Genomic DNA, 13,586 nt, shown 5'->3' with positions numbered 1-13,586 from the left:
CTTCGCGGGGTCGCTGTCCAATGGAGATCTCTCCTTTGGGGGGTTTTTGCTGGGGGGAATCTTTCTCGCAGCATTTCTTTGGTTTCAGGCGAATTCGCCTGAAGTTGTATTTGTATTCTCTCATTGTTTTGAGAGGGTATGAATGCGTTACCTCTCTGTTCGAGAGGTCCGTCATAATTGGATGTTTGGCCGAACCTTTGGTACGTGCCAATTCTCCTTCTGATCTCTGAACGATGTCTTCTCTCGGCATCGTCTTCTCCTATCCTTGGGAGAAGGATCTCCTTAGCGTCTCTGTCGAGTCGCTGGTGATATTCCAGTGTGCTTTCACTGGTGGTTCTTTTCGTGAATTTTTCACAAGTTCTATTTATGTCCTGGACCGTGGTCCAGGGGTGTTTATTTGTTTCCTCACTTTTTTGTGAGGAGTTTATTTCCTTCAGCAAATCTGTTTGTTCGCTGATTTTTTCTGTCAACGCGTCGATTGCGTTGGCCATTCTTTCTAGAGTTATCTCTAGACGAGCCGTGCTATTATGGTTCGTTTCCTCGATCTTTTTCTGGATCGAGTTTATCACGTTTATTATGCGCGATTCCTGGTTTTCCAGGAGGAAGTTTGGTTGGGCGAGCAGTGACTCTCCCCAGTTGACATTTCCGCTTCTGGGAGTTCCAGAATGGGTTCTTGGAGTGAACACTCCACGCTCGCTTTGTTTTGGCGAGGCCGTTGCGGAGGGTGCTTCCCTTTCATAGAGGGGTCTGTTCGCTGGTTTCTCCTTATTTTTACGTAAGGCTTCCTCAGCGAACTCCCTCATTTCAGTTCGCCTCCTCCTCATTATCTCGGAGACCTCCTCCGAAGTTGGCGACCTTGCCTTGTCTGGCATGGTGCGTGGGGGTGTAAACAGCAGAGGCTCTTTTGGAGCTTCCGTGCTCTGAGAGATCCTGCTCTCAGGGCGTATTTTTGCGCCTTCTCGGGCTTTCAGCCTGAGAAGAAGTTGATCTTCACTTTCCGTCCTCCATTCGGACGGAACCTGGAACAAGTCAAGTAGTTTTTCGGATAGCCAACGCGGGGTTTCTTCCCTTTGTTTCCCTTTGTCTGCCTTTAGGGCTTGACTTGGGGACGTGATTGGGAACTCTAGGGGATAGTGGGGCCCTGGGGTTTCCTGCGGCTCTATCCGATCAGCTTTTTGGGCTGATTGTTCGGCGCTTACGCGTTTTTCGCGCAAGTCGATTACCTCGTGAGGAGGTAAGGGATCTTCCCCAGCTTGGGTTAGATCGGTTTGTTGTGGAGTTCTGGGGGTATTTTGCCCCGCACTTACTCCACGTAAGTTTCTAAAGTCTTCAGGGACCAGCCCTGAAGTGGTTGCTTTTCCCGGATCGCGTTGATCCTCGTCGTCATCTGACGACGGCTTTTGGTTTGAATCTCCCATGATGGGAGATTGCGGTTTCTTAATAAACCGCTCGCTTCTTTTTAACGTTGCTGCAGATGCGACCTTGCCCTTGCGGGCGTGTTTAGGCGCCATAAGCGCTTCCGAATCAGATGTTGAGATTTTATAGTTGTGGGTTGTGTTGTAAAACACACCTCATGCACTTAAAAAAGTGTGAGGTCTTTGGGGTTGCTCAGCACACAAAGCCGTAAGTGATACAAGATGATGTATTTTACGGTGGTGTGTAAGCGGTTACCCGGAGGTTCCCGCTTGTCCACGTGACTATATCTATCTAGTTTACATGTGACTCGGGGTTCGGGGCTATTGCCCTGACAGCAAGCACTTGCAAGAGGATGTCAACACCTGTACAGATTGGTACAGAGTGGTGTCAGGGGACGATCCCTGGGTCCCCATGACCCCTCTCTATGGCCCACAGCCTATCCTGTAAGCAGCCCTGTCCAGGGCATAGTCCTACTGTGGGTAAGAAAATGAGAAGTTAGCCTTCTTCTCACTTTCCCACAGTGGCCCCAATATGGCAAAAACTTCCGGGGATACCCAGAAGTCACATGAGGGCAGGATCCGGGGCCGGATCATGCGGTGTGCAGAGCATGTGGTGTGGGAAGTGTAATGGGTCTGGATGCGGGTCCAGGTCCGGGCTAGTCAGGGTGTGTGCCCTGACAACCCTGACAAGTGGCCATAAATAACTGCACCTCATGAATGCATATGTTGTGCGATGACATTGAGATGGAGGTGAAAAGACTTCCTGACCAATATCCCCCTGCTCATGTGGCACAGATGTACATCCTCATGTGTAGATGGATAAAACTGATGACTGACAATGCTTGTGAGTGTCGTAAAATTCAGCATTGTAGGAGAAATAACGGTCACCCTATGAAAACTCATTATGTAAATATGCCAGACAAATCACAAAACCCCCATATGACAAGTAGAAATTAGGGGATAGAAGAACCTGAATTTTAACGAATTTTCACGAATTATTACGAAGTTTCATGACAAATAGGAAGATAGAAAATTAACAAAAATACTTCAAGCTTAGCATCAACAAGATGGAATGCTCGGGAGAATTTATAGCAGATATCAAACAAGGAACAAGGTCAATCGGATAAGATCTGTCTATAAAACCAACCAGAAAACCTCCATGGAAACTGCTTTCCCACTGTCATGGTCGTGTGTGCTCGCAACAAAGGATGCCCCCAAAACCAGTTGATAGCAAAGCTGGGGGACATGCCCATGCCAGCAAAGGATATATATGTACACAGTAGAGATGGTAACTAGCCAACTAACTAATAACCGGTAGAAGTGGATCAAAGATGATGGAAGATCACATGGCATCATAACCAATAACATGTGACCAGATCAAATAGAAGATCAGAAGCGGAAAAGAAGAAGAACCTGATGGGGATATGGGCCATGTGGTGCTGTGCCACTTACGCTAGCGACCTGAAGACGTGCCCTGACACCCATGCCCACACATGTAGCTGAGGCTGGAAGTACCACAGAACAAGGATCCCATAGGAACCAATGCAAAACTCGATGTTGTGTTTATAATAGGGAATGAAGATGCCTTTTAGATAGGCTCAATAAAGGTAAATTCAGGAAAAGCCACTGATAGATGACAGAAAAATGGCTGAAAGTTGTGGGAAATGAGGACAATGTTCAAAAGGAAAGTGTGAAGAACAACCAGTAACAACCGAGACGAGTTTGATGGTCCATTGGAAAGGAAGGGATCTATTCTTAATCCATGCAAATTCTCATAATAAAAGGTGCATGCATCAATGAGATATTCATTAATGGGGTGAGCGACATCAAAGCCATAGCTCAGGGAAAAGTCGATGTTCATGCAAAATCCATATTCAAAACACATACCGAAATTTACATGGAAAATATGATAAATTGGAAACTACCACTATGCAAAGTTTCAGGCCAAACGGCCCAGCTGTTGTGAAGTTATGCCAGCGACAGGAATAGAGTATTCTGCACTATGTCAAAGGACATGTGAGGGTGGTGATGCAAAGGGAACTGGCCATTGGAACCAAGATCTGCACTTCAGGAGATCACAAAGACCAATTTCTGTCCAAATATGGAAGCCTCTGGTCAAAACAAAGCATGGAGAACACAAAAACACCTTAGATCATGAGGGAAAAATCTGAAATAAATCATGGAAGCCTGTATTGAGGATACAAACACCCACGCATACAATAAATCCCGAATAATTAAACAGAAACAGCACCCACATACAAACGAGTACAAGAACAATGCACATGATTACCGATTGTGTGCATGAACTTTTGCTCACTTGACAAATACCGAGAGTTAGAGTACGGCTTTAGTACCGTTAGAAAGGCTGGATTAAATGAAAATTTATGAAGCTGAGAACGTGAAAAACCATCCAGAAATGAGTGAGATATAAGGACATGAAGTTAGTAACCTGAACAATTGTGGGAAGACAACTTTCAGAGGTCCTGTCATATCCATCCATGGCCATCACCCTTGACTACCTCCACTCCTCTGGATTACCTCCACTCCTCCACCACTAACCTCGGAGCCTCCAGTTTCTGCAATCACCTCCAACCCCCCTGATGGTCACCACCCCTCCAATTCAATATATTACCTATGCCCTCCTAAGTATGGAGCCCCAAAGCTCTCCGGACAGCTCTGACATCTGCTAGTGCATTCCTGCCTCCACTGGGCAATTCACTTGCTTGCCCTGCAAGTCTACCTTCGGGCCTATCCTGTCAGGGCACACCCGCCTGACCCTGCGCCGCACCCCGCACCGTACTGCCCTACTCCGCTTTCCCCGCTATCACCCCCCGTCCCTCCTTCCTCACTTTCCCCTTTTCTCTCTATTTCTATTCTACGGTCGATTTCCCTTTTCTTCATGTACCACTATGTACCTAACCCCGCCCCCCTGATCGCCGCACATGCCACGCACACTCCTGCCTACTGAGCGGCCACCTCCGGGATCTCCTGCGGAGACACCCAGGGAGGTGCGGCTGTGTGTGGAGATGACGTGGCTTCTCCCATGTGACCCTAACTGCATGTATATAATAGCGCCTGGGGTGGGAACAGAAGAAGCAGCCTTCTTCTCAACTTCCCACTTCAGGTGGTCGGGGACGCTCACCCCACGATGGGACCGCTGCTATGCATAGCTGACACCTGTCCCATCGAGTCCCTCACACCGGGACCTCACCGCTTTCGGAGCTGTCCCTGACATATCCCTCCTTTCCGCTTGTGGGTCTTAACCCATCATTCCGTTAAACCTGCAACCCAACTCATCAGTAATATTCAGTCAGCTAACATCTATCCCTGTCAGCTCCACTCCACTCGGTCCCGCTATTCATGGGCCTGCCTTGCTGTAACTATATATACTTAACTTGTACATGGGTTACACTTTAGTGATAAAATCGACTAGAGTTGATCCCCCTTTTAGTTCTTGTTGCCAGTAAGTAAATTAGGGCACAGACATGTAACTTGGCACAGTGCTCCTGGTCTGAGTTGCTGAGGCTGAAGCCCTCCACCATGGAGACAACTCCTTCATCTCGATCTGGTCTCTAACAGGTCCCAAGCCTCGAATAAAATTCATAAAAATATGATATCATTGAGGATGACTTATTATAACAATGAACAATACATACAAAGGACTAGGATGCAATAATATGAACAGGAACCAGGGGAAATGGATGAAAACCACAAAAAACCACAAAACTACGATGGACCATGGTGGGAATTTTAGGGAAGGATATACTAATAAGTGTTAGAGACCAGATTCAAGACGAAGGAGATGTCTCCATGGTGGAGGGCTTTGGCCTCAGCGACTCAGACCAGGAGTGCTGTGCCTAGTTACACATCTGTGCCCTAATTTACTTACTGGCAGTGAGAACTAAAAGGGGGATCAACTCTAGTCGATTTTATCACTAGGGTGTAACCTATCTACAAGTTATGTATATATAGTTACAGCGAGGGCAGGCCTGTGAATGACAGGGCCAAGCAGAGTGGAGCTAATGGAGTTAAATGTTAGTCAACTGAATATTACTGACAAGTCGGGTTGCAGGGTTAGTGTGAGGGCACACACCCTGACTAGCCCGGACCCGGACCCGCGTCCGGACCCGCGTCCACCTGCCGTGCTTCCCACATGCGTGCACGCTCCGCACACCACATGCTCCGGACCCGGTTCCTACCCCTTCATGTGACTTCCGGGTATCCCTGGAAGTTTTGCTGATATTGTGGCCACTGTGGGAAGATGAGAAGTTAGCTTCCTTCTCATCTCCTTACCCACAGTAGGCAAGTGTATTCTACATTGCCTTTATCTATTCATCTCCTTACCCACAGTAGGTTGTGCCCTGGATAGGGCTGGTTACACCTCAGGGCTGTGGACCATAGGGGAGGGTCATGGGGACCTGGGAGTCGTCCCCTGACAGAGGGCCACATCAGCCTCAGACAAAGCCAAGCTATTGCAGGCCATTCCATGGGCGATCCTGAGTATTAGAAAGGGGAGTTACAAGTAGGAATGTCTGGCAGGGCAGTACCCATGTGGGGTCTCCAGCATCAGATGCATCTGCACTACAGGTGTGAGGAAAAAGGAGAGTTGTCCATATAAAGATAGAGAAAGAAAAAAGAGAAAGGAAAAGAGGAGGGGGAGAGAGGTGCGGCCCCTGACATGTGCATTGAAGGAGCAGAGCTGGATCACCTTATGTAACCAGTTTCCTACATCCAATAACAATACTGGAGTTTGTGCTGATTTGCTTACTGACTGTGTTTTGGTTGCCAAATATATATTTGTTCACTGTCTAAACAACAGTAAACACCCCCCAACGATCTCACCTGACGTATAGATCATCTGCAAATAAAATTGTATATTGACTTTACTATAATTTCTAGTCAATATTACACCCAAATATACCACTTTTCAGTAGGATGTGATTTTCCTGATAATTTACTGAAGAAAAACTACTAATAAAATAATTCCATAATAAATGTTACTCAATACAGAAGTGACCAAACTGCTCTTTCTATTGCTTAGAGTGCATGCTAGTTATCTAGCAGGTTCAGGATCGCTCACTTTTCTCCTGTGGTGTGATAACCAAATATTACTGAGAGATTATTCAATTAAGAAGTTCCTCCACCAAATTCTCACTAATTCTCACTATGACACTTTTGTTCAGGGGTGTCTAACTGACCCTAACTCACACTTAGAGTGACATATTAGTTTTATATTAGCTAACAACTAATATTTGCTCTTATCTTTTGGAGCAAACGAACCAACCACTGGTGAGGAGAATTAAACTTATATTTCTACCTGAGGTTTGAGAGGGGGCAGAAGCGGCAGCCTTTTATGCTTTTCAGAGGCCTCTCTACTCCCACACCTCGCACTAGTTACATGTGCTACATTTGTATTATAGATAGTTCTAGAATGATATAGGGGCTTGGGCTGTGTAAACTTAATAATGGACTTAGGACATGACTCAGCAATAAGTAATTCAGTTCTTTGTCTTTCAGGCCGATCTCAGTGGGGCCTTGCAGTGCTAAAGCTATGCTTTACACTGCCCTGATTACGAACACTTATCTTTAGAAATGACTTGGCTATAAAGGAACTTTCTAGACTGTTCTCTAATTCACCCCTTTTTGTGAAGCCACATCATTACTACCCTACCCTCCTTATTCGTTCTACCCTTTCCTCCCCCCTCGTGCAAAGCTTTCCCCATTGGGGTTTTGGTGCTGGCTGAGGTTACTTGTCTTTTGCGGGATTTCCTGCGACCTTACCATTTATAGATAGTCACACGTCTTGTACGGAAACCGCCAAAGGCGGTTCCTGCTAACTAACAACTGCTCTACAACTGTCTTGTGTGTCATCTTCTGTAACAACCCTCCCTGTGACTCAACTGAACCCATGTGATTGTACAACTCTCAACATGTCTTATAAGTCTGGTTATATTGAGTCCTCTAATGGCCCTCGCCGTGAGAACTTGAGGTCGCGAGTCGAAGACTCTCGACATGTATATCGTCCTATGGAATCTGTACCCTATGGGTCCTCATCACTCCACTCTCCCCCCCAGTACTCGACATATGATGTCACATCACGATCATGGAGATGGTGAATACTCTGAGGCCCACTTTCCCATGATGCCGGCACGTTTGCTATGCGAATGCCAAGTAGCCACCCATCCACCATCTGTTTCCTCCTTTGTCAGTCATCATGTTTCTCCGCCAACGGTATGTTCCCTTTGGGAACGCCAAGTCACCGAAGGCCCTGTTAGTCAATCCTCATTGCACACTTATGATATCAACCCACTACCGGTACGTTCGCACTGTGAATGCCAAGTACCTGATGGCAGCTATACGAAGTCCTCACACATCTCACAAGTTGCGACCTCGCACACAGTACACTCCATTGAGGAGCGCCAAGTACCTGTGGCTGACCCGTCCATCCTGGTATCTCCGACTACCTACCATCAATCCCTTAATAGCTCACTACATCACCGATCGCGATCGATGGGAATTCGATCGTCCCCTCCCAGACAAGACTGGGATCACTCATTGATTACATATCCCGTTATGGTACAGACTAGACATGACCTTCGTCTTCCCACTATAAGAACAGATCGAGGAATGGGGAATTTCCCCCATCCCCGTAACAAGGGCTGAGCAGAGTGGAGCTAACGGGGATAGATGTTAGCTGACTGAATATTACCGACGAGTCAGGTTGCGGGTTTAACGGAATGATGGGTTAACACCCACAAGCGGAAAGGAGGGATAGGCCCGAAGGTAGACTTGCAGGGCAAGCAAGTGAATTGCCCAGTGGAGGCGGGAATGTGCTAGCGGATGTTGGAGCTGTCTGGAGAGCTTCAGGGCTCCGTACTTAGGGAGGCATAGGTAATATATTGAATTGGAGGGGTGGTGACCATCGGGGGGTTGGAGGTGATCGCGGAAACCAGAGGCTCTGAGGTTAGTGGTGGAGGAGCGGAGGTAATCTGGAGGAGCAGAGGTAGTTGAGGGTGATGGCTGTGGATGGATATGACAGCTCACACTCATGCTTGCACAGTGGGAATGGGCTCAGGCAGCATTGGGATGGGTGGCTAATGGGCTGGAATGCATGGCCATGACAACATACCTGATCCCAATTCGACTTCTTGTCAGGGCAACCACACCTGACCATACAACCCCAGAACCACCTTCCCTGACCTCCCCCCACTCCCCTCATCCTCCCATCTTTACATACCTCTCACAACTACAGCCCGCATGCAAACCCGTGGGAAAAATCACGTGGGTCAAGGCGAGCAACTCACCTTAACCCATGTGACACCTTTTCTGCATTGCGGGAACATGCTCGGCTTCTACCCATAGTCATGTTATGAACTGTACAGTACATTTCCCTTTTATAGCAGCCAAGCGGGGAATAGGGAAACTTACCCTTCTTCTCAACTCAATCCCTGCTTAGTGAGTTTGAGGAGCTTGGATAGGATCCAGCACCTGGCTGCCTGGGACACCACAAGTGTCCAGCTCTGAGGTAGGGCCACCCCCGGACAGAGGCCGGGCCCTGACACTTCTGGACCCTCCTCTCCACACCTCTGGAGTCCTACCCTATCCTCCAATCTCCACCTTCCAATCTGACACCACCTTCCTCTCCTTCTGTCAGGGCATACCCCACCTGACCCTGCACCGCATCCCGTGCCACCCTGCCCTACTCCACTCCCCCGCTACCACTCCCTGTCCCTCCTCCTTTCCTTCTCTTCTTTCTCTCTATTTCTATTCCACGGTCGACTTCTCTTTTCTCTATGTATCACTACACATCTAATGCCACTCCCCCAATCGCTGCACCTGCTGCCCGCATCCCTGCCTGCACAGCAGCACACCTCCAGGATCTCCTGTGGAGACACCCAGAGAGGTGTGGCTGTGTGTGGAGATGACATGGCTCCCTCCACATGACCTTCACTGCATGTATATAATAGCACCTGGGGTGGGAACAGAAGAAGCAGCCTACTTCTCAATTTCCCACTTCAGACTAAATGGTCAGGGATGCTCACCCTGCGACAGGATTGCTGCTACACACAGCCAACACCTGTCCCATCGAGTCCCTCATGCCAGGACCCCACTGCTTTCGGAGCTGTCCCTGACACCTTCTGACTCTCTCCCAACTAACCCCCGCTAAGGTACAACCTCCCACTGTCAGGGACGTGTCCAGGGTTGAGGCAGTCCAGGCATAGTGTCCGGTGCTAAGGACCTCATGGGGGGTAGATCGGGTGTGCATACTGGCAGGCCCAATGTGGGACAGCGGTCCCTGGCCACTTAGACTGAAGTGGGAATGTTGAGTTATTATTAAAAAGGGAAACTATGCTACTTACCTGAAGTGGGAATGTTGAGAAGAAGGTTACTTCTTCGGTTCCCACCCCAGGTGTGTTTATATACATGCGGCTTGGGTCACATGAGGTCTGCCACATCACCCTGCATACAGCCGTGGTCACCCATGGGGGATCCTGAGGGCGTATGCTGCACGCTGAAGGAGCAGAGCTGGATCACCTTATGTAACCAGTTTCCTATGTCCAATAACGATATTAGAGTTTGTGCTGATTTGCTTACTGACCGTGTTTTGGTTGCCAAATATATAATTGTTCACTGTCTAAACAACAATAAACACCCCCCAACGATCTCACCTGACGTATAGATTGTCTACGGATAAAATTCTATATTGACTTTACTATGATTTCTAGTCAATATTACGCCTAGATATACCACTTTTCAGTAGGATGTGATTTTCCTGATAATTTACTGAAGGAAAACTACTAATAAAATAATTCTGCAATAAATGTTACTCAATACAGGAGTGACCAAACTGCTCTTTCTATCGCTTAGAGTGCGTGCTAGTTATCTAGCAGGATCAGGATCGCTCACTTTTCTCCTGTGGTGTGATAACCAAGTATTGCTGAGAGATTATTCAATTAAGAAGTCCCTCCACCAAATTCTCACTAATTCTCACTATGACACTTTTGTTCAGCTGTGTCTAACTGACCCTAACTCACGCTTAGAGTGACGTGTTAGTTTTATATTAGCTAACAACTAATATTTGCTTTTATCTTTTGGAGCAAACGAACCAACCACTGGTGAGGAGAATTAAACTTTTATTTCTACCTGAGGTTTGAGAGGGGGTAGAAGCGGCAGCCTTTTATGCTTTTCAGAGGCCTCTCTACTCCCACGCCTCGCACTAGTTACATGTGCTACATTTGTATTATAGATAGTTCTAGAATGATATAGGGGCTTGGGCTGTGTAAGCTTAATAATGGACTTAGCACATGACTCAGCAATAAGTAATTCATTTCTTTGTCTTTTGGGCCGATCTTAGCGGGATCTTGTAGCGCTGAAGCTATGATCTACACCGCCTTAATTACGAACGGTTATCTTTAGAAATGACTCAGCTATAAAGGAACTTTCTAGACTGTTCTCTAATTGACCCCTTTTTGTGAAGCCGCATCATTACTAATGTTCTAGAGCCTTCCCAATTAATTACCCGATCCGCGGACTTCTGAATTACTTCATGCTTATGATCCAAGATCCAGATCATCAATCATTCCTTTGTTCCGATTTATTTGAGCTTAAAATCAAAAAGTTTTGATGAATCATGGGAAAATATACAAGATCCATTCTTTTAGCATTCTCTCCTCTTCTGATGCGATCACAAACTGTCCGCCCGCGCCGGGGAATATTCTGTCATATGGTATTTGGTCCGCCAGACTTCCGGGTGCCAATATATTTCCCTTGAGTCACATTACTTTTTGTAAGAATTAGCAAATAAATATATATGAATTATAAGGTGTTTCGCCGTTTGAGCAATATCTCCGTCAGTTTCGAAGCTTTTAGAATGAAACAAAACCGTGGATAAAGTTAAGAAACGGTTCTTTCAGATGGTAAAAAGATTACAGTCAAAAGTTTACTGGTTCCCGAGATATTCACATTTCTTTCCCAATGTTCCTTCTTATTCTGCCATCTATGTGCTATTTTCTTGTTGTAGGGATATATTCATTGAATATTACACCTATGCCAGGTTCTAGGCATGCTTGTAGTAGATTAAATCTCATGCTACATGGGTGTAGATAATTTATAATGATCTTCTAATGTCTGTCCAGTCTCATAAAGATCATGAGATCTGTTAAACGTCTGAACTTGTCACCTGTTTGTTGACTATTCTGATAGATCATTGTTTTATTCTTTGAATATTATTTCTCCTACAACGCACGTGCACTGGGTTGCGCCCTAGAGCCGTCCAGGGTCATCTGGGGCTAGGCATTGTCGTGTGCACATCGCAGGTGGGTCAATAATACATAGATATAAGGGAAAGGTTGTCCATGTGAAATAGAAATAGAAGTGGAAGAGGGATAGAGGGAGGGGTGCAGGGTGAGAGAAGGGGTGCCGGGTGAGGTGGGCCCAGGTGGAGGCAGGTCGGGCGGGTGTGCCCTGACACCCACTCCTGTCCCATACCCTGAATTCAGACACCGTTCATACCTCTGCTCCAAGCTCCCATCATGGTCCCAACCTCAGACTTTGACTGCACCTTGGCTTAAGTCCATTGCATTGGTGACCTCATTTCATGTAAATGTTAGATACAGCGAGTTCGGACAGCTTTGGAATGGAGTTGGAGACTTATGGAAGGACCTTGGCCTCAGCGACTCAGGCAGAGCACTGTGCCATTGCTGGTTGTCCTGGGGGTCCCTAATTTCAGGTCTAGCAGAGGGGAAGTCTCTTAGGGGGGAATCAAGTTGATTTTGGACTGAGGTTACAAGTTACTAGGTACATTGTATATAAGGAGGGGTCTGGATTCAAAAGGAGCAAGCATAGTATGAAAGGAGACAAAGGGAGCTGGAAGGAGGAACTACACTGAGGGTCAAGGGTTTGACTCAATGGTGTTTCCCAAAGGAGGAGTGAAGGGCCAAGGCCCAAGGAGGAAGGATGGAGGATGGGAGTCAGGAATGGCTAGCTGACTGAATAGAAAGGAAGCAGCAGCCCAAATAGGAATGAGGGAGAATAGTGGAATTGAATGGGACAATGCAATAGTTGCAAGGTCCGAAGTAAGTCCAGAAAGTCCAAACTCAGAAGTTAAACTCCAGAATATTGGCAAAGGTAATTAAATGGGATCAGCTAACCTATACAATGGGTATAAGTGGAGGTGGGGTCAAAGTCCGAGGTTGGAGCTAAGACTGGAGTTCTGGAGATGGAGAGGCAAACAGGATTCTGGAGTGGAGGTCTGGAGTCAGGAGTGTAGTTGTGTGCTTGTCTGGAAGGTGTGAAGGTCGAGGTTGGACCCAGAATGGTCTGGAGTCAGACTGAAGGTGGTGTTGGAACTGGAGGTGGGATAACCTCTTGGGAGTCGGCAAGGAGAAGGGAAGTGGGGCTCCAGAGTCAGTTTTGGAGTTCTGGAGCCCGGAGCAGAGGTCAGGATTGTATGGATATGACACATTCAAGGAATAATCCTTGAAAACATACACAAAATCCTTGGACATCTAGGGTCCAAGAAAACAGTGGAAATCCTCTGCCAGTATTCCTGGTGGAAATCGATGAGGAAGGACACTCACAAGTTCTGCAGATCTTGTGGAACCTGTCAAACAATGAAGAAATGCATGAGGAGAAATCCTGGACTGCTTCACCTGCTCCTGACCCTGGACACACTGTGGTCATCAATAGCCATGGACTTCACAGGTCCATTCCCAATGAGCTTGGGATATGACTACCTCCCAGTAATCATCTGCAGGTTGACATCCAACATCCACCTGATTCCAATAAAGACAACCATGAATGCACTAGAACTAGCATTCATATTTCTTCACAAAGTTGTAAGACTCCCTGGATCACCACACTTGATCATATCAGATTGGGATTCCAAATTCATGTCAAAATTCTGGCATGGACTACACTGAATACTCAGTGTGCAGTTGAAATTCACAACTGCATTCCATCCACAAGGTGATGGCCAAGTGGAAAGAATGATACAAAGGGTAGTACAGATACTGCATGTGATGGCCAGACCAGATCATTGCAACTGGGCAGCAAAGCTGTCGATAGCAGAATTCACAATAAATGCAAGCTCAAATGCATTGACAGGGTTTTCCCCATTCAAATTGATCCATGGCCACATGCCAAAGATGTGCCTAACAGCACCACCCTTGG

Source organism: Cantharellus anzutake (assembly GCF_015039405.1).
Source record: "Cantharellus anzutake strain C23 chromosome Unknown EI90scaffold_110, whole genome shotgun sequence".
NCBI classification, from domain to species: domain Eukaryota; kingdom Fungi; phylum Basidiomycota; class Agaricomycetes; order Cantharellales; family Hydnaceae; genus Cantharellus; species Cantharellus anzutake.
Note: the sequence above shows the minus strand (reverse complement) of the source record.